Source organism: Sminthopsis crassicaudata, chromosome 4 (assembly GCF_048593235.1).
Source record: "Sminthopsis crassicaudata isolate SCR6 chromosome 4, ASM4859323v1, whole genome shotgun sequence".
NCBI classification, from domain to species: Eukaryota; Metazoa; Chordata; class Mammalia; order Dasyuromorphia; family Dasyuridae; genus Sminthopsis; species Sminthopsis crassicaudata.
Window position 1 is genome coordinate 128226015 of NC_133620.1, and position 27175 is coordinate 128253189.

A 27175-nucleotide genomic window follows, 5' to 3' on the forward strand; every position below is an offset into this window, starting at 1 on the left:
CACCCTCTTTCCCAATCCCCCTTAATGCTAATCAAATAGATAAAATACATCTCAAGGAACTTACATTCTATCAGGAGATAGAATGTCATGTGTTTGTATCTCTGTTGAATGTGTTACAGGGCTGGACTCAGATTATAAAGGGCTTTAAATGTCAAACAGAGGAGTTTGTATTTTTTCCTAAAGGTAGCCAATGGAGCTTTCTGATTAGGTGAGTGACATGTTTTAGAAGCATCACTTTTGAATGTATTTGGAGGATGTATTAGAGACGGAAGAGACAGGGAGATAGAGAGACCAATAAGAACATTTCAATAGCCCAGATGAGAGGTGATGAAGGCCTATACAAGGTTTGGGGATGTGTGAAAAGAAACAAGGAACCACGGTAAGAGCAAGATCTGAATTCCTGCTCCCATACAGCTAGACTAGTTTTTCCTTAAAAAATATTAAGATTCCTTCTTTGTAGTGTAACTGGAAATTGAGTGGATGCCCCTCAATAGGTATATGAATGTTATGAAATATTATTGTTCTGTAAGAAATGATGAGCTGGTTAATTTCAGAAAAGTGTGGAAAGAATTACATGAATTGATGTTAAGGGAACAAGAAAATGTTGTATGCAATACAACTGTGATGGACTTGGCTTTTTTCAACAATAAGGTGATTCATCTCAGATCAAGCAAAAGCAGAAGTAGATCTCCTTAAAAAAGATAAGGAAGGAAACTATATCCTGCTGAAAGGTAGCATAAATAATGAAGCCATATCAATACTAAACATATATGCACCAAGTGGTATAGCATCTAACTTTCTAAAGGAAAAGTTAAGAGAATTGCAAGAAGAAATAGACAGTAAAACTATAATAGTGGGAGATCTCAACCTTGCACTCTCAGATTTAGACAAATCAAACCACAAAACAAACAAGAAAGAAATTAAAAAAGTAAATAGAACATTAGAAAAACTAGGTATGATAGACCTTTGGAGAAAACTGAATGGCAATAGAAAGGAATATACTTTCTTCTCAGCAGTTCATGGATCCTATACAAAAATAGACCATATATTAGGACATAAAGATCTCAAAATTAAATGTAGGAAGGCAGAAATAATAAATGCCTTCTTCTCAGATCACAATGCAATAAAAGCTACATTCAGTAAAAAGTTAGGGGTAAATAGACCAAAAAGTAATTGGAAACTGAATAATCTCATCTTAAAGAATGACTGGGTGAAAGAGCAAATTATAGAAACAATTAACAATTTCACCCAAGATAATGACAATGATGAGACATCATACCAAAATCTTTGGGATGCAGCTAAAGCAGTAATAAGGGGAAATTTTATATCTTTAGAGGCTTATTTGAAGAAAATAGAGAAAGAGAAGATTAACGAATTGGGCTTACAACTTAAAAGGCTAGAAAAAGACCAAATTATAAACCCCCAACCAAAAATTAAACTTGAAATACAAAAATTAAAAGGAGAAATCAATAATATTGAAAGGAAAAAAACTATTGAATTAATAAATAAAACCAAGAGTTGGTTTTATGAAAAAGCCAATAAAATAGATAAACCTTTGGTAAATTTGATCAAAAAAAAGAAAGAGGAAAATCAAATTGATAGTCTTACAAATGAAAAGGGGGATCTTTCCACCAATGAAGAGGAAATTAGAGAAATAATAAGGAGTTACTTTGCCCAACTTTATGCCAATAAATTTGATAATTTAAGTGAAATGGATGACTTCCTCCAAAAATATAGGCTCCCTAGATTAACAGAGGAGGAGATAAATTGCTTAAATAATCCCATTTCAGAAAAAGAAATAGAACAAGCTATTAATCAACTCCCCAGGAAAAAAATCCCCAGGGCCAGATGGATTCACATGTGAATTCTACCAAACATTTAAAGAACAATTAGCCCCAATGCTATATAAACTATTTGAAAAAATAGGGGATGAAGGAGTCCTACCAAACTCCTTTTATGACACAGACATGGTACTGATACCTAAACCAGGTAGATAGAAAACTGAGAAAGAAAATTATAGACCAATCTCCTTAATGAATATGGATGCTAAAATTTTAAATAAGATATTAGCAAAAAGACTTCAGAAAATCATCTCCAGGATAATACACTATGATCAAGTAGGATTTATTCCAGGAATGCAGGGCTGGTTTAATATTAGGAAAACTATTAATATAATTGACCATATTAATAATCAAATTAATAAGAACCATATGATCATTTCAATAGATGCAGAAAAAGCATTTGACAAAATCCAACATTCATTCCTACTAAAAACTCTTGAAAGTATAGGAATAAATGGACTATTCCTTAGAATAATCAGGAGCATATATTTAAGACCTTCAGTAAGCATAATATGCAATAGAAATAAACTGCAACCTTTCCCAGTAAGATCAGGAGTGAAACAAGGTTGCCCACTATCACCATTACTATTCAATATAGTACTAGAAACGCTAGCCTCGGCAATAAGAGCCGAGAAAGAGATTCAAGGAATTAGAGTAGGAAATGAGGAAATCAAACTATCACTTTTTGCAGATGACATGATGGTATACTTAGAGAACCCCAAAGACTCTGCTAAAAAGCTACTAGAAATAATTCAAAATTTCAGCAAAGTGGCAGGATACAAAATAAATCCAAATAAATCCTCGGCATTTTTATATATCACTAACAAAATGCAACAGCAAGAGATACAAAGAGAAATTCCATTCCAAACAAATGTTGAGAGTATAAAGTATTTGGGAATCCATCTACCAAAGAAAAGTCAGGAATTATATGAGCAAAATTATAAGGCACTTGCCACAAAAATAAAATCAGATTTAAATAATTGGAAAGACATTCAGTGCTCTTGGATAGGCCGAGCGAATATAATAAAGATGACAATACTCCCCAAACTAATCTATTTATTTAGTGCTATACCAATCAGACTCCCAAGAAACTATTTCAATGACCTAGAAAAAATAACAACAAAATTCATATGGAAGAATAAAAGGTCGAGAATTGCAAGGGAACTAATGAAAAAAAAGTCAGAGGAAGGTGGTCTAAGTGTACCTGATCTAAAGCTATATTATATAGCAGCAGTCACCAAAACCATTTGGTACTGGCTAAGAAATAGACCGGTAGATCAGTGGAACAGATTAGATACAAAGGACAAAAAAGGGTACATATATAGCAACCTAATCTTTGACAAACCCAAAGATACCAACATTAGGGACAAAAATTCATTATTCGGAAAAAACTGTTGGGAAAACTGGAAATTAGTATGGCAGAAATTAGATATGGATCCACACTTAACACCATATACCAAGATAAGATCAAAATGGGTCCATGATTTAGGCATAAAGAGGGAGATAATAAATAGATTAGAGGAACAGAGGATAATCTACCTCTCAGACTTGTGGAGGAGGAAGGAATTTATGACCAGAGGAGAACTAGAGATCATTATTGATCACAAAATAGAAGATTTTGATTACATCAAACTAAAAAGTTTCTGTACAAATAATACTAATGCAAACAAGATTAGAAGGGAAGTAACAAATTGGGAAAATATTTTTAAAAACAAAGGTTCTGACAAAGGTCTCATTTCCAAAATATATAGAGAACTGACCATAATTTATAAGAAACCGAACCATTCTCCAATTGATAAATGGTCAAAGGATATGAACAGACAATTCTCAGAGGAAGAAATTGAAACTATATCCACTCACATGAAAGAGTGTTCCAAATAATTGATCAGAGAAATGCAAATTAAGACAACTCTGAGATACCACTACACACCTGTCAGATTGGCTAAGATGACAGGAACAAATAATGATGAATATTGGAGGGGATGTGGGGAAACTGGGACACTAATACATTGCTGGTGGAGTTGCGAAAGAATCCAGCCATTCTGGAGAGCAATCTGGAATTATGCCCAAAAAGTTATCAAACTGTGCATACCCTTTGACCCAGCAGCGCTACTACTGGGCTTATATCCCAAAGAAATACTAAAGAGCGGAAAGAGACATATATGTGCCAAAATGTTTGTGGCAGCTCTTTTTGTAGTAGCTAGAAATTGGAAGATGAATGGATGTCCATCAGTTGGAGAATGGTTGGGTAAATTATGGTATATGAAGGTTATGGAATATTATTGCTCTGTAAGAAATGACTAGCAGGAGGAATACAGAGAGGCCTGGAGAGACTTAAATCAACTGATGCTGAGTGAAATGAGCAGAACCAGAAGATCACTGTACACTTCAACAACAATACTGTATGAGGATGTATTCTGATGGAAGTGGAAATCTTCAACATAAAGAAAAAACAACTCACTTCCAGTTGATCAATGATGGACAGAGGTAGCTACACCCAGAGAAGAAACACTGGGAAGTGAATGTAAATCGTTAGCACTAATATCTGTCTGCCCAGGTTGCATGTACCTTCGGATTCTAATGTTTATTGTGCAACAAGAAAATGATATTCACACACATGTATTGTACCTAGACTATATTGTAACACATGTAAAATGTATGGGATTGCCTGTCATCGGGGGGAGGGAATAGAGGGAGGGGGGATAATTTGGAAAAATGAATACAAGGGATAATATTATAAAAAATATATATATAATAAAAATTATTAATTAAAAAAAAAACAATAAGGTGATTCAATAAAGTTGTGATAGTCATCTGCACCAAAGAGGACTATGAACACTGAATGTGGATCACACCATAGTATTTTCATCTTTTTGTTGTTTGTATTCATGCTTTTTTTCTTGAGCTTTGATCTGATTTTTTTTCTTTTTTAGTGCAGCATGATGAATATGGAAATATCTTTAGAATAATTGCACATGTTTAATCTATATCAAAGTGCTTGCTATCTTGGGGAGAGGGAAGGAGAGAGAAGAGGGAGAAAAATTGGAACACAAGATTTTGCAAAGATGAATGTTGAAAATTACTTTGCATGTATTTGGAAAAATAAAATACTATTTAAAAAAGAAAAAAAAATTGTATCAAAATCATCCTAAAGATTTGAATGGTTCAGAAAAATAAATGCTCCTGCTGTTGGCATCACTTCCTGGTCACCTGAATATAAAATAGCCACGTCTGGCTGGTGAATCATGATGGGCGTCTCAGGGAAAAGAGCTTTACTCAATTTAATCAATTTGATGTGTCCTCAATGCTTCTCCTTGTTGAGCATTCTCCTGGAACAGCTAAGTGTATCTTCTTCTGTTAACCATTAAATGACCCACAAGTTTCTCATTTTATTCTAGTTTTGAATTTGAAATACTAGGGGAACAGTCACTGTCAGGTTCTGCCCAAAACAGGAATACATGTAAGGTATATTTTGGAAGAATTAATAAAAGTTGATGACATATTGCTATTTGGATGAGGGACAGGGAAAGTCAAGGATGGTTCGCGATTCAGAACTAGCTCATTGGGAGAATGATGGGGAAGTCTGAAGGGCGGATGGATTTGAGGGGGGGGAAATAGAAGATTACATTTGAAAACTTTGATAATGAGATGCATTTATGGCATCTAGTATGGTTTAATTGAACGAGAACTGAATTTGGAGTCAGAAAAAGCATGTTGAATCCCATGACTCTCCCACTTACTTGTGTGACCTTAGGCAACTCCCTTGAAGTGTATGGACTTATGTCTTCTTGTTTGCAAGATGAATTGGACTAGTAAATTTATGATCTTATGATCTTAGTCAAATAGAGAGAGAAGGCAGCCAAAGGCAGCATCAGTTTAAAATATCAATTCATTTGCTATACACATTAAAAGGGATAGGGCAAGATTAAGCAATATAATTTCATATAATGATACAAAGCATTACAGGCAAAAACAAATAAACAAATAGCTTGGTTTGAGAATACTCAAAGAACATTCATAGATGAAGACAATAGTGAGAAATATTTGTCAACATTTCTGCAGTAATATTTTTTAAAATGTAGATGTCTTTTGTTTCTTAAATAACATCTGCTTCTAAATATATCTTACTGTTCCATTACCTCATAAAACACCTTACAATAAAGATTTAAAAAGAAAGAAGCAAAAAGCATTTATATCAAAACCTATCATACTGACTTGGATAGCAAAAGGTTGAATGACCTTCTATTCCCTTTTTTCTACCCATCCCTACCTCAATTTGTCTCTCCCCTTTCCATTGATATCTTGATATCTGAAATTCTGCTGTTAAACATGATTCTTTTTGTTAATCATTGCTTTTTCTGACATGACTTTTAAGAGTTAATAAAGAGCACGCTAATACCTTAATTCATCTTAATGTTAATGAGTTTATAAAATACTATTAGAAAGAACAAAGTACCATGAAATTATCCTTCCTTTAGGAGTGGAATAAGGACTTTATGGGGGAATACATGATCATTGAAAAAGGAAGCTACCTTGAATTGGTTATCTTGATAAGGATCATGAGACACTTTCTATTCCCAAAGCAGGTGTAGTGCCAAGTCAGCACAAGTTAAATGCATTTTAATTAATTCACTATGGGTACTTTCCTTAATTCCCAAATGTGTATCAGCAACTTTAATTTTGAATTGATATAATAATGAATGAAAAGGAATTCTTTTTCCTACTTTCTAGTCCAGAATATCACACCACATTCAGAGTCAACCTTAAATTTGATACTTTCATGATGAATGAATAAATGGATGAATCCTCACCTGAATAGATGATTGTTAATGTTTTGTACAGAACTGCAGCCAAAGTTACTTTAGTTTTTAGTAGAAAGAGAATGTTCACAGGTTAAAAGGCACAAAGGTAGTGACAAAGGGCTATCTCCCTAACCAAAACAATCCTCTTATTTCCTGTGATCTTTTTTTCTTCCTCATTTTTGATTGGAAATCTTTGTGAAGTTTCTGTATTTTATCTAGCAATACATGCATTTCCTTCTCTTCCTGTTGGAAAAGTTCTTTACATGCCAAGTCCATAAGATTCCATAAGAAAGGTCTAAGTCAGAGATCAACAACATTCTAACACTTCCCATTACAGGCTCACTCACAAGATCAAAACCAATCAGCTACTGAAATTTAAATACAATTTACTAAATACAGTTCTTAACTGTTTTAAAAATAGTTGCTATTAACCATATTTAAAATGTGATAGTTTGAACTTACAAAGTGACAATTTTATTTGTACCTGATAAGGAATTTAAATATCATTTTCTTAATTATTTGAGCTATATTTTAGAAAGTATAATACAATGATTCACCCAAAGTTTACACATAGTGGATGGTTAATAACTATTCTTTTTATTGACTGATTGATGTACCATTTGGTTTTGATATGATCAGACAATATAGATCTTTTCAGTCATCTGTACACTCATATTTCATACTCTCTTACCTACCGCTGTCCTTACTTGGTAGGTGTCCCAAAACTTCTTGTAGGCTACAAGGTTACTGTCCTCATCCCAAAACTTATTTAAGTGTTAAGATGGGAGGCAGAACCTTTTGGATTATGGATAATTCAGAATTAACTGTAGTTTTCTTCTGTTCAGCTTTCAAGTAGGAGGATAAAAGAATATTTGCATTCTAAAAGATAAGAAAAAGAATTTTTTTACCTTCTGTAGTCTCCAGTCCATTTTCTTGTCAAATAACATTCATTATTGTGCAGAATTTATCTGACAGAAAAGTTCAAAATAGACTGTGCGAGGATATTCTCATTTTATTAGTCAACAATATATGTGTACATATATATATTTATACATATAATATGTCTTCTATTAATATTAATCTCCATCTAGAGAGAGAACTTTCCTAAAATTAAAATTGGAAGATTCATTTTTAGCAAGGAACAAGAAAAAGGGTAATATTTTTCAACTTACCTACCACTTTTGTGCAGATGACTCTTAATTCTAAACATTTCTTAGCAAAGTACATAAATATTGTAATGAATTGAATTTCTGTCTCTAACCTCTCTCTGAAGTTTTAAAGTCACATCTCTAACTAACAACATTTTCATTTGGATAGAAGACCAGCAACTCAAACTCAACCAGAACAAAACTTTACTTCCCATTAGTGTTCCTTTTTCTGATTTACTATCTCTGTCGATGACATTATTGTTCTCTCCTGTGAAACTGAAACTTTTTTGTATTTTTTGACTCTTTCTCTTTCTTAATCTCTTAAACCCAATGAATTGACAAACCCTAGGAATAATATCACTACTTTCTCTCCTAGAAATTATCCACTATTTTACTCAGGACTTCTGGTACTTAATTCTCCCTAAGAACTCTACTAAGTTAAAAAAAAAAAAAAAGTAAATAATAAGCAAAATTCAAACTCTTTCTTGGCATGCAAGGAACTACACAATATGATACTATTCTCTAATTCCAGTCATGTAAAATTAATAGTTTTTTTTTTCATGTTAACTCCCTCAGCCAAACTAGACTTACTATGCAATTCAATTTAACTGCAATTACTAAATGATTACTTAAACAAGTTAGGCACTATGCTAAGTATTAGTATCATTTCTTTGTATCATTTCTTCATAAAATGAACAAGTCAATGAGATTTCCATGGCCTTTTTCGTTTCCAAATCTCATGACATTAAGAAAGAATAGTTCTTTGAATACTAATGATGGCATTTCAGGTAACAGTGAAGAAATATCTGGGACCAGTCCCTCAAATCAAGTTAAGAAAGCCATCTATTTGCAAATCATTGAAATATCATGCAGCCTTTAAAGCCTCCCTTAGAAGCTGTCTCCTTTCTGACGATGATACAATTGATCCTGTTTAGTCCTTTATCCCATCAGACAAAACAGAACAGATAGCAGCTCTTCTGAGCTTATCATCTATTTTACAGTACTGTTACTTGCATCCACTGGTGTATAGAGAGTGAATTGAGTATAGCATCACTCCTATAATTATATCTGTGCCATAGGTACATTACTAAGCCATAAGTTTCTTGAGCCCTGGGATCACATTTTCTGTCAACTTTTGTGTCTCCCTGATGCCTATTCACATAAGTATTAATAAAAGTCTAATTCATGCAGTGTTTTATAAATGCACAAAATAGAGGTGTCTAGAAGGATCAATGTATAAAGAACTGGATTCAGGATCAGGAACATCTAAGTTCAAATCTTGCCTCAGACACTTAGCTGCATGACACTTAGCAAGTCCCTTAATCGCTGACTATCTCAGCTTCCTCATCTGTAAAATAGGCATAATAATAGAACCTTCTTCCAAAATCATTGTGAGGATTAAGTGAGATAATATCTGTTACTTGTTTTACAAATTTTAAAGCATTATATAAATGCTAGCCATTATTGTTTTTGACAAAAAACTACACATAAGCATAAAAAAATTGTACATAATAGGTATTTTACAAATGGCTGTTGACTTGAAAGAATAAAATTTTCCCACTTAATAGAAGTTGGATCTAATAGAGAAACTAAAACCTATGTGGAAATTTAGGGATATCACATTATCATTCTGTTTTTCCACATTATATTTTGTCATTTTATAGGCATGGGAATCCTTTATGCTTTCTCGCCAATTTAGAAAACTGAATCATAGGATAATGAATTTAGAGCTAGAAGATACTTTAGAGGCCACCTAATTTAATCCTTTCATTTTACAATTTAGGACCCTGAGATTCAGGGAAGTTCAAGGATTTGCCCAAATTAATACAGATAATAAGGGAAAAGAGTCAAAGTTTAAATCTATAATCTCTGCCTCCAAATCCAGCCCTTTTTTCATGGCACACAAAGTACTCTTTTATAATTTGTCACAGTATAAGTAAGTCTATATTTACATATTTGTATTATCCTTTTTTAGTTTAAGGGCTCTCTAGTGCAATAATTATTTAGTACTTGATTCATCCAGCATAGACAAATAAAACAATAACATTAACAAGAACAACAAGTATTGAAGCTGCTAGGAGACTGAAATGAGAGAACATTTGAAAGCATTTTCCTACCAATGAGTTTCATATATGTTATTTTAAGTCACTCTCATAATATCCTCTGATACCCCATAAAATTCAGTTAATTCAGCCATTCTAAAGTTTTCTCATTTCCTGAGAGTTGCCATTTTGAATCCTGTAACTTTAAGCCATTACCTCACACTATCTAGGAATGACATCTTCTTTCTGGGTGAGTTTTCCCTAAGGAGATGCTATTTAGCATGATGTAGGGTATTTACCCCTCCCAGCCCAAGTCAAATCTGCCAAATGCTTATTAAGGCCCTTCAGAGCTGATTAAACTGAAATCACAGGCAACATTTGCCTAATATAAAATATGCACAGTAACACTATCTTAATTAGATGTACATGTCTCTGAAGATATAAATAAATGCTTCCCTTTTGATAAGTCTGATTTAATAGTCTAATAACAGGGGAATGTCTCTGAAATATAATTCAGGGGGTGAGGGAGAAATTAATAAACTCAAATATTTAAAGCTCAACAGCAATTAACAGCCCATTTAAAACAAATTTCTGAATTTTAATTTTATTTTTTCTTATCCAACCAAGTCTAAGCCTAGGGTTCATCATTATTCATTTTCAAACCTAATAGGATGCTTCTCTCTTTGCTTGGGAGGTAGTTTTGAATTCCATTTTGGAGGAGCAGTAGACCATAAAGCTTGAGATGCCAAAATATTGAAATTCAAAAGTCCCGCCTGAGTTGCCACAGGAACAAAATTTCCTACATTTACAACGTTTCCTACACTCCTATTTTCTCTCTTTTCAGGTCCTTGAAATCCAGAATTTCAACTTGAGTCCTAAAAACAGATGTTCTCACATATGTACGTATTTGCCTATATCCATCCATATCACATACATATAATATACACATGTGCATATTCCAATTGTACAAGCAGACCTAACACCTTTTTTTTTTTTTTCTTTCAGGGTTTCTAAGGGCTAAAACATACCTACCAGCAATTGACTGAAAAAGAGCTAAGAGTTTTAACATTTCTCCTGTGGTCATAATTGAGGAAATATGGAGGACTCATCTTCTTTCCCTCATCCCACGAAAGCACGTCCATTTAAAGACAATTTAGAGTGAATTTTCACTAAGAAAGGGTTTGTGGCCCAGCCTAATTAATGTCTAATGTAAGTAAACTATAGAACAGATGAGGGTCTTAACTAATGTCTTAACTAATAACTATTAGGGGAGTATTTTCTTTGGGGAAAAAAAATCCATCCAAAATAGAATCCAGTTCTATGGAAAAAGGGGTAATTTTTGACCACTTCCACTGGGTTTAATGACAATGAAATTGATCTGGTCTGATAAAAGATCATACTAAAATGGGAATCAAAGGAGGTTAAAAAGGAAAAGGGAGGAACTGTGTTCAGGAAGTGATTTGCCTCTAGTCCCAATAAATGTTACACCTCAAATCTGAGTTTTCAGACTCCTAGTCTTTTCACTATCACTCCAACTCTGTGAAAAGCCTGTATTCATAGGCAGAAGAGCTATAAATACATGGCAACAGCTTCAAGAGAAGAGTCTGAGCCCTGATCTCACGCCTTACTACAAGAGCTGTGTACACTGGCAATAGAGCTGTACACAAAAGCTCACCTTGTTCTCTGGCCAGGAGAGGAGGAATTGCCAGCCTCTTCCTGTTAACAACCAGAGTGCCCGAAGAGAGTTCCCAACACCATTGGATATTTCTTGTATGACTGAAGAAAAGCAGCAGAAGATGGAATTGCACCATAGGCCATTACTCTAGGTGAGAGTCTTGAGCGCATCAATGGACCAGAAGCAATGGTTATGAAGCAATTGGTAGAGAACTCAGTATGTAAAGATCCTTTATCCAAAAACTGTACATGAAATAGGGTGATATTTACTGTAGGACCTTGTGAGATGCTGGATTCCTGAGCTGAAATGGTACAAGAGAAAGAACATGAAATTTGGAATCAGTGAACTTGGAACTGAATTTTGTCTCTACTACTCTACAGAGAATAATGTATGACTTTAGGTAAGTAACTTGATTTCTCTGGACTTCAGTTTCCTCATCTATATAGATTGAGTGACCTAAGATTCTTTCTAGTTCTCAATCTACAAATACTGTTATTTTAATGATTGTTTCAAATAAAACTTAATTTTGCTATATTGTGATTATACTTACCAATTAGAGAATAGGATCCAATGGAGCCATAACTAGGGTGAGGTAACTAGATTTTGTCTTTCTAAGAAGTAGTTAATACCATTTGTACACTTTTGGCAGGATGTAAATAAGAGTGCAATACTTAGTAAAGATAACTACTTAAAGTATAAATTTATAATATGGCTGAGGTGAGGGCTTACCCCTTCCTCAATCTTGAGTTATCCTGCCTTCTTTTGCAGAGGCCTCCCTAGTAAGTTAATCAAGAAATATTGATAGTAAGTGGTAAGCATTGTGAGACAAAGAAAGGTAAAAAGAAATGGTCCCTGCTCATGATGATCTCACATTCTAGTGGGGAAAATAATATGCAAATAACTATAACTATACCCACAAGATATATATGGAAGACAAAGATACAGAGAAGGCACTAAGGTGGGGTGGGGAAGGAGACTGAGAAAATCCATTTGCACAAGTTGGTATTTGATGTAAATGTTAAAGGAAAAGAGCAGCCAAGGGCAGAGGTGAGGAAGGAGAACCTTGCAGACATGGAAAGCAGTGGGAGATGGAGAATCCTGTGCCAGGATCAACAAGAGATACTGCTTAAGAAGATCACAGAGTGGATGGGAGTTGGATGGAAGGGCCAAGCAGTCAAGTATAAGAAAAGCTGGAAAGTCAGGAAGGAACAATGTGTGAAGGGTTTTACAGAATTTTACATTTGATTCTGAAGGCAATAAGGAGCCTCTGGGGTGCATAGAATAGAGACGATGACATGATCAGGCCAGTGCTCTAGAAAGAAAGAGGGTTTGTGGGAAAAGATAAAGAGTTCTGTTTTAGCTATGCTGAGTTTGAGATGAATATGGGTCATCCAATTTGAAATATTCAAAAGGAGGGTGCTTTCTCTGTGACACTTCATATACACCATATATATCTTGTGAACAAAGTTATAGTGATTTGCATATCTTTTTCCCCCATTAGAATTGACATCCTAGTGGGGAGAGGAGACTGAACTCAGAAATGAGAAAAAAAGCTGGATATATGGGTTTTGGAGAATTCTGTAAAGAGATTATCATTAAACCCAGAGGAGCCAATAAGATCACCAAGAAAAACAGCAAAGAAAAAATTCTATACTGGCATCCAGGTGTTCCTGGAAAACTGAAGGAACATTTCATGTCACTTTTCCTAGTTTCTGGTACTTTTGCTAGGGATAAAAGTTCTTAATTATGACTCTGGGTGCTAGTCTCCTCTTCAATAGAGTTTGTTGCAGGTTCAGGAGACAATTGATTTCAATTCAATTCAATCCAATTTTTGTCGTTATTGTTGCTGTTGTTGAGTTGTTTCAGTCCTGTCTGACTCTATGGCATTTGGGGTTTTCTTGGCAAAAATATTGGAGTGGTTTCCCATTTCTTTCTCCAATTTGTTTTACAGATGAGGAGCTGAGGTAAACAGGATAAAGTGATTTATCCAGGTCCCCCAGTCAGTAAGTGTCCAAGGCCAAATTTGAATTCAGAAAGTTGAGTCTTCCTGATTCAAGGCCTGGCACTGTGCCACCTACTTGCCTCTCAATCTGATTTCAACCCAACCCAAAGGATTGGAGGTTTAATAATAATAGAAGATTTAATAAAAGTATTTTAGTTGCATCACTTAAAGATGAGGCAAACCCTTTGTGCTGTGGGTATCTTTGACAAACTTAAGGGGCAAATAATTTATATTATTAAAATCTTTACATATACAACTAAGGCAAACCAAGGCAAAAAATGTTTATTAAGCTCTTTCTGGCATGGTGCCAAACACTGTGTAAGAGACAGGGAGACAAATATTAGCAAAAAGAAAGGTGGTCTCTGTCTTCAAGAACTTCACAGTTTAATGAGAGAAAACAAAACAAAATGAAAAATGGGGAAAGGAAAGAAAGTGCATGCTTGGGACCTGGTAGTAAAGTCTAGAGAATTAGAAGGACTACTAGGAGGGGAATGGAGTGTAGCCAACCAAGGTTTGCCCTTAGAATGGAGACCTCTGAGGAAACTAACCAAGAAATATTCCTAAATTAAAAAGCCCTAGATTAATTCCAGGTTAAAAAAGACAGCTGAGGCACGATGGCAAAGTCAAGTAATGCCTCTACAACAATCTTTTTACTTTAGTATTTTAGTGGATTTAGGATGTTACATCACCTATATACCTCCCCACTAGCGCAATTCTTGTTCATGTCTTGAAGTAGATAAGACAGGATCTCAGACTTAGAGCTAGAAGGGTTTTCAGAAAGCATCTAACCCAATCTCATTTTATAGCTGAGGAAAATTAGGGCCCAAGATTTGAATGACTTTTCTTTATTAAATACATTTTTAATTATAAATTTAAAGAATAGTAATAAACATGAATCTCTTAATATACAAAGAAAGAGATTTGTATGAATCTGTAAACTTTTGGTTGAATACAGTTTAGTTCTTTTAAATTGCATGTTAAATACAACATAAGAAAAATAAGGGTTTCTTGTTTGTCTATGTTCTTGTATAAATGAAGGGAACTTTTCTAAGATCACAAGGGCAAGTAGTGGAGCCAGTTAGTCAATAGGTATTTTTAAGTTTCTGTTATATGCTAGGCATTAAGAATACAAAATTAAAATTAGATGTTTCCTGCCTTCAAGCAGCATATATTCTACTATATGTATACATACAAAGTGATAAATGGCAAACAACTAGAGGAAATCCAAAAAAGATCTCTTTAAGGAAATGGCTCTTCATCTAAGATTTAAAGGGAACTAGGGACTTCCAGAGGCAGGGGTAAGGAGGGAAAACATTCCAGGGATGGAGGATAGGAAATATAATGTAGGGAACAACAGGTAGGCCAGTTTGATGGATCATACAGTGAATGAGGGAGAATAATATGTAATAGATTGGAGATAGATGGCACTAATTTGTGTTCTTCAGACATCAAAGAAGTCAAGCTATATACATATACACATATACCTGTTTTATATTTGTCTGTGACTATATATAACTTCTCTCAATAGTAGGCTGTTGAAAGCAGGAGCCATCTCCCATAGGAGACCATAGCAACAATCTAGACAAGAGATGATAAGAATCTAAAGTGTAATGGTAAAAGTATGAGAGGGCAGATGAAAGGTTCAAGAGATGTTAAGGTAGGTTGAATTGACAAAATTTAGTAACTGATCAGATAGGAGGAGGTAGAGGAGGTGAGTAAGAGTAAAAAGTGAAGAAAAGTTATGAATGCTGATATTTAGAATAATGTAATGCTTTTGACAAAAGTAGGGAAGTTCAAAGGAGGGGTGTGCTTGAAAGGAAATATAATGAGTTCTGTTTCAGATTTGTTGAACTTGAAATATCTGGGACAAACAGGTAGAGAAGTGAGTCTGGAGCTTAGGAGAGAGATTTCAAAATCATCTGAATAGAGATAATCCACTAAAACTAATTAGATCATTGAGAAGGAGCATACACAAAGAGAAAAGTACACAAAATAAAAATCTGGGACTTTACTGTGATGTAGAAAGCAGGTAATCAGTGATCATCTTACAAAGGGGAAAGAAGCATTTAGTCAGACAAGTCAGTTCCATAGGAGAACCACCAAAAAAGCCTTGTCACAAAACTCCTGGGGAAGACATAGTATTTAAAAGAAGGCAGCATTCAGTTGTGTCAAATGCTCCAGAAAACCGATGGCCAGAGAGGGAGCATACCTAACAAATCTAGGTAAGAATGTATTTGCCTTACAAATATACTCAAAAGGGGCCTTACTCTATAAGGGTAAGGGCCAGGGGAAGATTGCTGTTGTCAATTCCCATAGTTAGATAAGAAATAGTGAATTGTTGTTGCTTGTCCTTCATTTTTAAAGAGACTAATGACATCAGAGGGTAATTAATTAAATGGATTTAAGTGAAGCAGAGTTACACAAAGTTCTCAGCTTTACTCTCCCTGACTCATTGAAATCTTTTGGCAAGACAAACAACAAAACAACTGGCAATGGCTCAGGATGAAGTGGATGACCTTGACACCTTCAATACTGCCTTTATGGCCATTGGAACATATCGTTCCCATTAGCCCATTGTACCAGGGGAAATCTTCACATGCTAAAGGTAGGTACTCCCCTAATTCACTGACAGGTTTATGGTCTTTTGGTTACTCTCAACCTGGTTTAATCTGTCTGCTAAGACAGTTTACCAGGGTGTGACTGACGTGCTTGCCTCTTGGAGTTTTTGGAGCCACAGGTGAGAGCTGAGTGCCAGGTGGATACCAAGGTAGATAAGCAGATCTGCAAAAGGCTTGGCAAGCCCTCATTCTAGATATGATAGTCGTCCTTGAACATCCATACACCCCGAGGAACAGTCGATTATGGTGTTTACTGCCCGACAACTCCAGGGAAAATGCCAGAAGAACTTGGATGCTCCCCCACTTGGTACCTATGCATTTAGTATCAATACTACTTCATTGTCTATGTTTTTGTCTAGGTGTATGTCTGTTGTCTTTAACAAGATGTAGTTTCCTTCCTTATCTCTTTTAATTAGATCTGCTTTATATTTATCTCTGCTTTATAATTGCTTTGTCTGAGATCAGAATTGCTACCCCTGCCTTTTTTGCTCCAGATGAAACATAATAGATTCTGCTCCAGACTTTTATCTTTACTCTCTGTTTCAAATGAGTTTCTTGTAAACAACATATTGTAAGAGTCTGGTTTTTAGTCCATTCTGCTATTTACTCTGTTTTATAGGAGAGTTCATCCCGTTCACATTCACAGTTATAATTACCAGCTATGTATTTCCCTCAATCCTCTTTTCTCCCCTGTATATATTTTTGTTCTTTTTTTCCATCCTGTTCCTCCTTAGTTGTGTTTTGTTTCTAACCCACCTCACTCTCAATCTGCCCTTCCTTCTATCACCCCTCTTCTTTTCTCTAACCACTTTCTCTTAGTATTTCTGCCCTCCCTTCTGTCTAGTACCTTCATAGGGTAAGATAAATTTTATATACTCAACATTTTTACCTCTTTGAGCCCAAACTGATGAAATTTAAGCTTCAGACCATGCTCATCCCTCTCTCTTCTTTCCCTCTATTGTCTCTTGTGATCTAATTTATCCCATTCTGCCTCCCCTTTCCTCTTCTCCCAGTACAATTCCTTTTTCCACCTCTTAATGTCATTTTTTTAATATCATCATATCATTTCAGTCAGTTTATACCAAAACTTCCATTCACATGTGCCCTCTCTAATTGACCCAATAAAAGAACACAGCTCTCAAGAATTACAAGCATTATTTTTTCATCTATGGATGAAAAGAGTCTAATCTTAAATAATTTTCTTTTCTTTTTACTTTTCTATGCTTCTCTTGAGTTCTGTGTTTGAAGATCAAATGTTCTCTTTCGTTCCAGTTTTGTCAATATAACTGATTGAAAGTTTCTTATTTCATTAAAGATAGGTCTTCTTCTCTAAAAGAAGATACTCAGTCTCACTGGTAGTTAATTTTTGGTTGTAATCCCAGGTCCTTTGCCTTCTGGAATATGGTATTCCAGGCTCTCCAATCCTTCATTGTAGAAACTGCCAGATCCTGGGTAATCCTGACTGTTGTTTTGCATTGTTTTTTTGTTGTTGTTTTTTTCCTGGCAGATTATATTTTTTCCTTGAGAATATAATTCTGATTCAGTTCTGCACACATATATATTGTATCTAGGATATACTGTAACACATTTAGCATATATGGGACTGCCTAATATCTAGGGGAGGGGGTAGAGGGAAGAAGGGGAAAATTCAGAATAGAAGTGAGTACAAGGGATAATGTAAAAAAAAATTACTCATACATATGTACTGTCAAAAATTTTTAATTATAAAATTAATTTTAAAAAATTTTTTTTAAAATAGAGAGAATATAGTTCTGGAGTTTTGCAACAATATTTTTTGGGGTTTTCCTTGTGGGATCTTTTTCTGGAGGTGATCAATGGATTCTTTCAATGACTATTTTTGCTTTCTGGATCAGAGCACTTTTCCTTGATGATGACTGTGAAGATTTTTCTTACTTTTATACTTCCCTTTTATCTTATTTCTGTTGGTTTTGTTTATGCAAAGACTTTTTAAATTAATGTAATCAAAGTTGTTCCTTTTGCCTTTCATAATGTTCTCTAGCACTTCTTTGGTCATAAATTCCTCCCTTTTTCAAAAATCTGAGAGATAAATTATCTCTTTCTCTCTTAATTTGTTTATGGTATCCTCCTTTATGCCCAAATCATGTACACATTTTTACCTTATTTTGATATGGAGTGTGAAATGTAGGTCAATGCCAAGTTTCTGACATATTATTTTCCAGTTTCCCCAGCAATTTTTGTCAAATACTACAGCTTCTTATTCCAGAAGCTGGAGTTTGGGGGGTTATCAAATTCTAGATTGCTTATAGGCCTTGATTATTGTCTTTTATGTATCTAATCTATTCCACTAATCGATTACTCTATTTCTTAGCTAGTATCAAATGATTTTAATAACTGCTGCTTTATAACATAGTACAGCCACCATCCGTTGTATTTTTTAAATTAATTCCCTTGATATTTGTGACCTTTTGTTCTTTCAGACAAATTTTGTTATTATTTTTTCTAAATCTATAAACTAGATTGGTAGTTGGCACTGAACAAATAGACCAATTTAGACATAATTGTCATTTTTATTATATTCGCTCAGCCTACCCATGAGCAATTAATAATTTTCTAGTTGTTTAGATCTGACCTTATTTGTGTGGAAAGTGTTTTGTAGTTGTGTTCATATAGTTCTTGAGTTTGCCTTAGCAGGTAGACCCCCAAGTATTTTATTTTGTCTACAGTGATTTTAAATGAAATGTCTTTTTCTATCCCTTGTTGATGGACTTTTCAGTAATATATAGAAATGCTGATGATTTGTGTGGGTTTATTTTCTATCCTGCAACTTCTCTAAAGCTGTGAATTGTTTCCAGTAGGTGTTTTTATCTTCCATATCACCATGGTAGCTTTCTATGGTTAAGGTTCTTTTCTGTTTCTTGCTCATTTTCTTTTTTTCCTATTTTGTGACTTTTAAGGTGGAGCTCTGCTCCTGGAGTACAGAGGGCACTGTCCCAGCTTCTTGAACTGCTCTGAGCCTTAACTCTCTGGGTGCAGGGGCCCTTTGGGTTTGGTGCCTTGCTCACAGCATGGAGTAGCCCTAACTGCTCTCTCCAGCAGCAGCCTAGCTTCCTGGACTGGCAATTTGCTTTCTGCACTGAAATTGGTGGCTGTCTTACTGGTCTGCTCTGCTACTGAGCCAGGACAGAGGGTCTTAGTTGCTAATTTGCTGTAATTAAGACCCTCTCACTGACTTTTCAGGACACTGTCTGAGCTGGGCCTGTTACTCCAAAGAAATAAACTTTTCTTGAAGTTCTTCTAACCTGTCTTGAGTTGGACAGTGGTTTTATTCCATTAGACTCTGTTTAGGGGCTTGATAAATGTGATTTTCAAGGGAAACTGGGAAAGCTCAACCAGCTTTTTGGTTTCACTTCAGAACTCTAGAACAGAGATCTGTATACATTTTGACTTTGATACTGTCAGTTGTGAGGGATTATGGAAAATTGTGCCAAAATTCGGTTGCCCAGGGTTCATCAGTAAGTACATCAATTTCATGATGGCATGCCTATCCAGGTCCTGGATAATGGATGATGTCCTTGTGACTTTCCCAGTCACCAATGGAGTGAAACAAGACTGTGTACTTGCTCTCATGCTTTTCAGCCATATTGTCTAATGTTTTCAATGAAGACAAACATGGAATCAAAGTCAGCTACCACATTGATAGTAAATTCTTCAACTTAAAAAGGCTATGAATCAAAACCAAAGTGGAGGGAATGCTGGTCCATGATTTTTTTTGTTTGCATATGATTATGCTCTCAATGCAGCCTCCAAAATTGAGATGTAACAAAGTATGGATTAATCCTCTGCTGCTTGGGCTAATTTAGGCCTAACAATGAACACCCAGAAAACACGGATCCTCCATCAGCCAGCACCTCACCATCCATATGTGGAACCATCAGTTACAGCAGATGGAGAAGTTTTGAATGCTATGGATAAGTTCCTACTTGGCAGTATACTTTGTAGGGATGTCCACACTGATAATGAAATTGATACTTACATTGCCAGGGCTAGCTCAGGGTTTGAGAGGCTCTGAAGGAAAGTGTGGGAGGAGAGAGATAACTATCAAATTGAAGGTCTAAAGAGTCCTTGTGCTGACCTCATTGTTGTATGTCTGAAACCTGGACAGTTTACCAGCGCCATGCCAGGAGACTGAATTGCTTCCATTTGAATTGTCTTAGGAAGATTCTGAAGATTACCTAGCAGGACAAGATCCCACACACTGAGGTCCTTTCTCAAACTAAACTGCAAGAATTCCAGCTCTACTACAGAGAGCACAACTCTGTCGGGTTGGCCACATTGTTTGAATGCCAAGTGTATACTTGCCAAAAAAATTATTTTATGAAGAAATCACACAGAGCAAGGAGTCACAAGGTGGTCAAAAAAAGAGATACAAGGACACTTTCAAAGTCTTTCTTAAGAACTTTAGAATTGATTGTTTGACATTGGCACAAGACCGCCCAGTATGGTGTGTTTGCTCTATGAGCAAAGCAAAATTGAATTAGCCCCAAAGAAATGCAAGATGCACAAAGTTAGAGAGTCATCCCCAAATGTTCAAAGAGGCTATTTGTATCCAATCTGTGGCAGAGGATTCTAAACTCATATTAGTCTGATCATCTACAATCAGACACACTGTAACTCAACTCTAACATAGTGATGTCATTTTGTTCCTCTTTAAAAACAAAGACTAACCAACTAACCAACCCCAAATATAGAGAATAGAATCAAAGAAGAAAAAATAGAAGCAGAATTGCTCCAAAATTTATTTGAAGCTAAATGCAAGAGAGTCAGTAGCAAAACCCATAGCCTTAAATGTCAATACAAAAATGCCCAAAGTTTAGACAATAAATAAAATGAACCAGGGTTTTAACATAGAGAAATAGACTTGACTTCATAGGTGTCTCAAAGTAATGGAATAAAACCCATGACATACTCCAAAAATAGCATCAGATCTCTTAAGACTTTGAATGATGAGTCAAGGCTGGTGACAAATACTAAGAACAACAAAAGGGGTTTTTGAAACTATCTTGGGGACAAGAGGAAGATCAAAGAAGAGATAAGACAGCTGTTTCAAGTGTTTGGAAAAATGATAACAATGAAAGAAAGCAGAGTCACTCAGCTCTTATTTTGTTTCTGTTTTCTCTTTTAAGTAGAATATCCTCCAGACTGGGAAGAATTATACCAAAAAGGTTAACAGAGAAATGAAATTCAGATAAGGAAATGCTAAGAAAGTATCTATCTATCTTAGTGAATTCAAATCTCTACATCCAGACACACCAGATCACACAAGTTGGAAATTGTGATGATTACTCAGACTTTTTTGTTATCCTAATTTTATAAATACATAAACTGAGGCTGAGAGAGATTAAATGACTTGCCAGAGTCATTTATCTTATAAATCTTTGAGGGAGGCTCACAAATCTTATAAGTATCTTGACTCTTAGTCCAGTACACTATTCACTAGGCCACCCAGCAGCCTAAATAGTAGACCCAAGGCATGGTGTCAAGAAGAATGACTCAGAATAATTATAAGGTCCAATTTTGTTCTCAGAGAACAGATACTAAAATATACTTCTCTTTTCTCTGCAAAGAGGCAAGTCATGGACCATGCATACAGAATATTTCCTATGTAAGAGATGGGATTAATTGAAGCAATTAGTCAAATCTCTCCACTTTTAAAATAACTAAAGACCCATAACATCCATATACCTTTGTTATTTAAGAACATATCTCAATTGAATTAATCAATCATAAACTATAGACTTAAGTGCAGAAGAAGTCCATGATCAATTTGGATGTCCTTGAAAGCCACTAGTGAACTGCAGTGACAGTGTAGATACAAAGTGTGTTCAGAGGGAAAGAAGATATTTGATCATTGCTCTGGGTCACCTGTAAAAGAACAGACCAGTTTGGAGCCCCAGGATTTGAGTGTTTATAGCAAAGAGAAGAAGAAGCTGTCTGTGACAGTGACAGTGAATTGCTTTTGGTCAGGAGGAACTTCATCTTCAGTCCCATATCCTTCACCATCACCCACCTTGGCTGGAAAAGGATTTTGTGAACTTTGGAAGACTTTAGTGTTTGGATTTTTTTCAATTCAGTGTCCTGAAATCAATAGTTGGCAACAGTGTCTGCATTGGGAACTGAAGATAAACTGAATGGGAATAAGGAAAGGCAAATCCAGGGCTCTAAAAGAAACCCAGAAACAAATTATACCACACCTAAGAGGGAACATTTTGAGAATTCCTTTAAAAAAAAAACAAACAAAAAAAACACCTCCAGAATGGAGTTCTTCCTTTGCTAAATGTGCTTACTAATTTTGAATCTATTTTCTCCCAAACTATGTATACCACCAACTATAATAACCATTCCTAAAAGCTAATTAATTCTGGCTGGTTAATTAATATTGACTGATAATCAATGGGAGAAACATATCAGTAGGGGTTCATTAGATATAGTAGTAGGCAAATTCTTCCAGCTTGGACCAAATGGGACCTCAACTTGCCACTGGCAGGAGGGTTTAGGATAGTAGCTTTAAGGGCTATGTAATATGTCTATTATCAGATAGGTTAGCATGAGATGCTTTTGCTTAGCTTTTTTACTTTGTTACAAAAGAGAGTTCAGTGGTGGGGAGAAGGTATTTTCATAAATAACTTGATTTGAAAACAAAAGTCATCAATCAAACTTATTTTGATAAGTTAACTCTTAAGGGAAAAAACAAAGGGAATCTTTATTTCCAAAATCCTTCCTCCTCAAGTAAGACTTTCCAGACTCTGGGCCATAAAAATCTTGCTCTGCATGAGTCACCCCCATGCTGTTGTGAATGTGAAGCAGCAATTTGTGCCATTCTTAAATACCCTGAAACTTTTATAAACTTCTATCAAAACATGGAAAAATCATTTTGATGGAACATCTGCATAACTAAGAGTTAGACGATAGTTTCTATAATCAAATTATGTAGTGTTATAAAATGGGAGCATAATTTAAGCAGCATACAAAATTACTCTGAAGATGCACATTAAAATGGAAAGAACGGATCGCCTTCACAATCTTTACAAAAAGTTAAATGCTAATTGATTATGGCCGTGTTATCAATATCGTTGGTGCAGTCTTCAACTTTTACTTGGTCAATAATATAGCTCAAATATCACTATTCCTTTTCCAACTGCATTCATACCAAGCTATAATAACAGATGGGGTTTTATGCACAACTGGCTTCTCCCTCCCCCCTCCCTTTAGTTGATCAAAACAAACAGCCCTAAAGATGGGAATTTGCTGAAATTCTGATTTCTTTCAGCAGTTTTAAAGATTTTATAACATATCATTCATTGATTATGCAAGGTCTCTGGTCCCCAGCATCTGTTTGTTGCATCTGGGGGAAAGATAAATTCTTTTTTTTTTTATGCCACAGCACAAAATTTAAGAGACAGACAAACGCATCTCTGATTTGAAGAGGACAGCAGCACAACCTCACAACCTTCTCCTATTCTTTCTTTTTCTTATCTCCCCATCAGGACTGATGGAAGGACAGAGAAATTGAACTCTAGTGGTCCATTTTTAATGCTTAAAGAGGAAGGGAATGAAGCTAGATCAAAAGCTAAAGGCCAAGGTCAAGCTCAGAGTGAGTCCACCAAACTCAGGAATTGTCTGTCAAAGAACATCAGTCTTTTCATGTATTTTTTATTTCATCTTTTCTTTTTAAAAAAAAGGAGATTATATTATTTAAGATTTCTAAAACTCAAAGATTTATTCCTAATCACCAGAAGACGTGATTATACATCACAGAGTTTCATTATTATGGCTCTCTAAAGTGAACTTCTTCTTTCAAACCTCAGCTGTTTGATTCAGCCTATTCAGCACCATAACTGTTTATAAGATTAATAGACTCTGATGCATAGTTAACTCTCTCACTAGGGAGGGGAAAAGAAGGAGAAGCTAAACGTAGTCATTGAAAAGGTAACATTTACCTAATGAAATGGGGCATCTATAAATATTGGCAGCTATAGACCTTTCCAATACTACAGATTTGTCTGGAGCAGGGGGAATCATTAGGGAAGCAGAGACAAGATATTCCATAGAGGCCTACCAGGTTCAATTCCTTTAAAATACAATTTGGACTAACCGATGAGAAGGTCCGTGTGTGTGTGTGTGCGTGCGTGTGTGTATTTCATCACTGGAAAAGTGAAGAATTGATTGGATCCAGTAAAGAATTGGCTATTGTGCCAAATTACCATGTTTTACCTTCATTGGTGGTAGTGATTGCTGTTTAATCATTTTTCAGTTGTGTCTGACTCTTTGTGATACCATTTGGGGTTTTCTTGGCAAAGATATTGGAGGGGTTTGCCATTTCCTGCACCAGAGCCATTTTATAGATGAGAAAACTGAAGTGAATGCAGCCAGATTTGAACTCCATTGTGTCACCTAGGTGCTCACCTTTCATAGATAAAGGCACAAAGCCTGAGTGGGGTGTTGGATAAAGGAAGTATAGGGAGAGCCCTTGCATGCAGTTTAGGGAGACAAAGGATAGGAAAAGACTGGCTATAAGGAAAGAGCTACAACCAGAAATATTTGGGAACATCAAAGGAAAATGGTATGGAGTGTGTCCTCCGGTGAAGGAAAGGAGAGAGATATAGGCTAAGCAATTCACTGTAGTGAGAATAGGACTTTTTTGGAAAAGCTGCTGTAGGAATGGGGCAGGAAAGGATCTTATATAATAATCTAAACAATTATCCAGAAGCTTTCTCTTTTATTTATTCTTGCTACCTATATGCTGCTCTGCTGCTTCTTGTTTCCCTAAGATAAAACCCTGTTCATTCCTCTTGGTATTTTGGACTAATATCCTCTTTGTCCTCTTAGAGATCCCAGGGATTTTCCTTGCCTGCAACTGGGTCTCTTTCTTTGGCCTCTCTCTCCATCCCCCAGCATTCCAGTCACATAGAGCTGCCTAACATCCTGAGACAACTCCACTTGAGATTGATCTTGAGACTGGGCAATGATAACCAAATTGAACTCATTCCTCAATGATTAGCAGATTTCCATCCCCCATCCCAATGATTCTGGTTGTTAGCATTCAGATACCATTTTGTAGCCCTGCTAACTGCTCCCTTATTCCCATTCCCCCAAATCCTCCTATCCCAATCCCTTACTCTAAAACTACTTAATACTTTAATTGTGCTCTGTGGAATGCTTGATCCATAGGTAATAAAGTAGATTGCATTTTTAAACCTTTTCTTTCTCACTTTCTCCATCTTGCATTCACTGATTCTTGGTTCCCTCTTTTAGCTTCTAAGGCTATTCTTTCTAGCACTGCTTGCACTTTTAGTCATGGTATTGGATACTGGGGAGTCATATTATTCCTAACTTCCTATTGCCACTTCCATGTTCACTTTCTACTGAGATTACTCAGTTACTTTCTTTTGAGGTTCATTTAATCTGATACATATTTATTGCCCAATGAAGAATCTGTAAACTATGGACTTTAAGGACACTCTCCTTTTCTTCCTTAATGAGCTCAGGTCTGGTTCATAGTCTTTCTCTCCTCCCCAATTCCTTCTCTCATTCTGTGGGACTTCAACATAACTAATGATACTCCTTCAAAAACCCTAATCTCTAAATTCGTGAATTTACTCATTTCCTATGACCTACTCCTCTCCATCACAAATATATACAGATATGGTCATAGTCTGGATCTTGTTATCACTCACAAGTGTTCCACATTCATATTCACAAACTTTGAAATGCCTATACCTGATCAGATCCTTTGTCATTTCACTTTTCTTTCTGCCTTGCAACTCAAATCATGTTTATTGTTCTCACTATAATCTCTAATCCTTTTCGGCCCTTACTTTTGGAGTGTGCTCCCTTCTCCATCTTGACACCTTTCTGAATCAATCTATAGTCTTCTTGTGTCTTTATCCTTTTGAAGATCTTGCCCTTCCATCTAGGGTTTTTACTTCTACTCATGTGCCTTTGAATGAAGCTGAGGAATATTATGAAACATGCTGAGCCCACTATAAATTTATGTCATATAATCTCAAGTGCTTCCTTACTATAGTAAGATAGTTCTTTCACATTTCTCTAATCATCTTATTATCTCACCACTGAATTTTCTAAATTTTCTTGTGCCTTCTCTAATCTCCCTCAGCTTCCCTTCTCTATACCTTTTCATTACCTCATGTTTTGCTATAAAAATTTAGTCCATTCACTGAGAGCTCCCTCTTTTCCCGTCTCCCTCATCTCACATGTTTCTGATGCTTTTTGCCCATCTACCCATCCTTGCTAGTTATTGTCTTAAATTTTTAAAACTGTATCTTTTCTTTTGTAGCTAAAGTCCTTGAGAAGACTATCTACAATTGGTAGGACCATTTTCTTTTCACTCTTTTCTTAACTCTCATCTGGCTTCTGACTCCTCATTCAATTAAAATTGTTCTCTCAAAAATTGCTAATGATCTAATTTCTTAATTGCCAAATTCAATGGCAATTCTCAATTCTCATTCTTCTTGAACTTTCTGCAGTCTTTTATACTTTCAATTGCCCTCTTCTCCTTTGTATTTTCATCTCTTCAGGTTTTCATGACACTGTTCTCTCTTGGTTTTCCTCCTTCTAATTATTCCTTCTAAGGTTCCTTTACTAGATTTTCATCCAAGTCATCCCTGTTACTGGTGAGCATTGTGACTAAGTCCTGGATCCTCTTTTCTTTTCCTTCTATACTATTTCAATAGTAGTTTCAATGTTGATGATTCTTAGATCTATTTATCCAATCCTAACCTTTCACCAGACCTTCATTCTTGAATCTCCAACTGCCTATTAGCTATTCTAAAACTGGATTTTTTGTAGACTTCTTAAACTTAACAGGTTGTTATTTTTTTTTTTTTTTTTGCCCTTTAACCTCCCTCTTTGTAATTTTCTTTTTACTTTACCCAGGTTCACAATCAAGGTGTTATCCTCGACTCCTTCTCTCACATTTTCCAATATACCTAATCAGCTGTCAAATCCTGTCATTTTTTCCCTCCTCTCTTGTATGACTCCTTCTTTC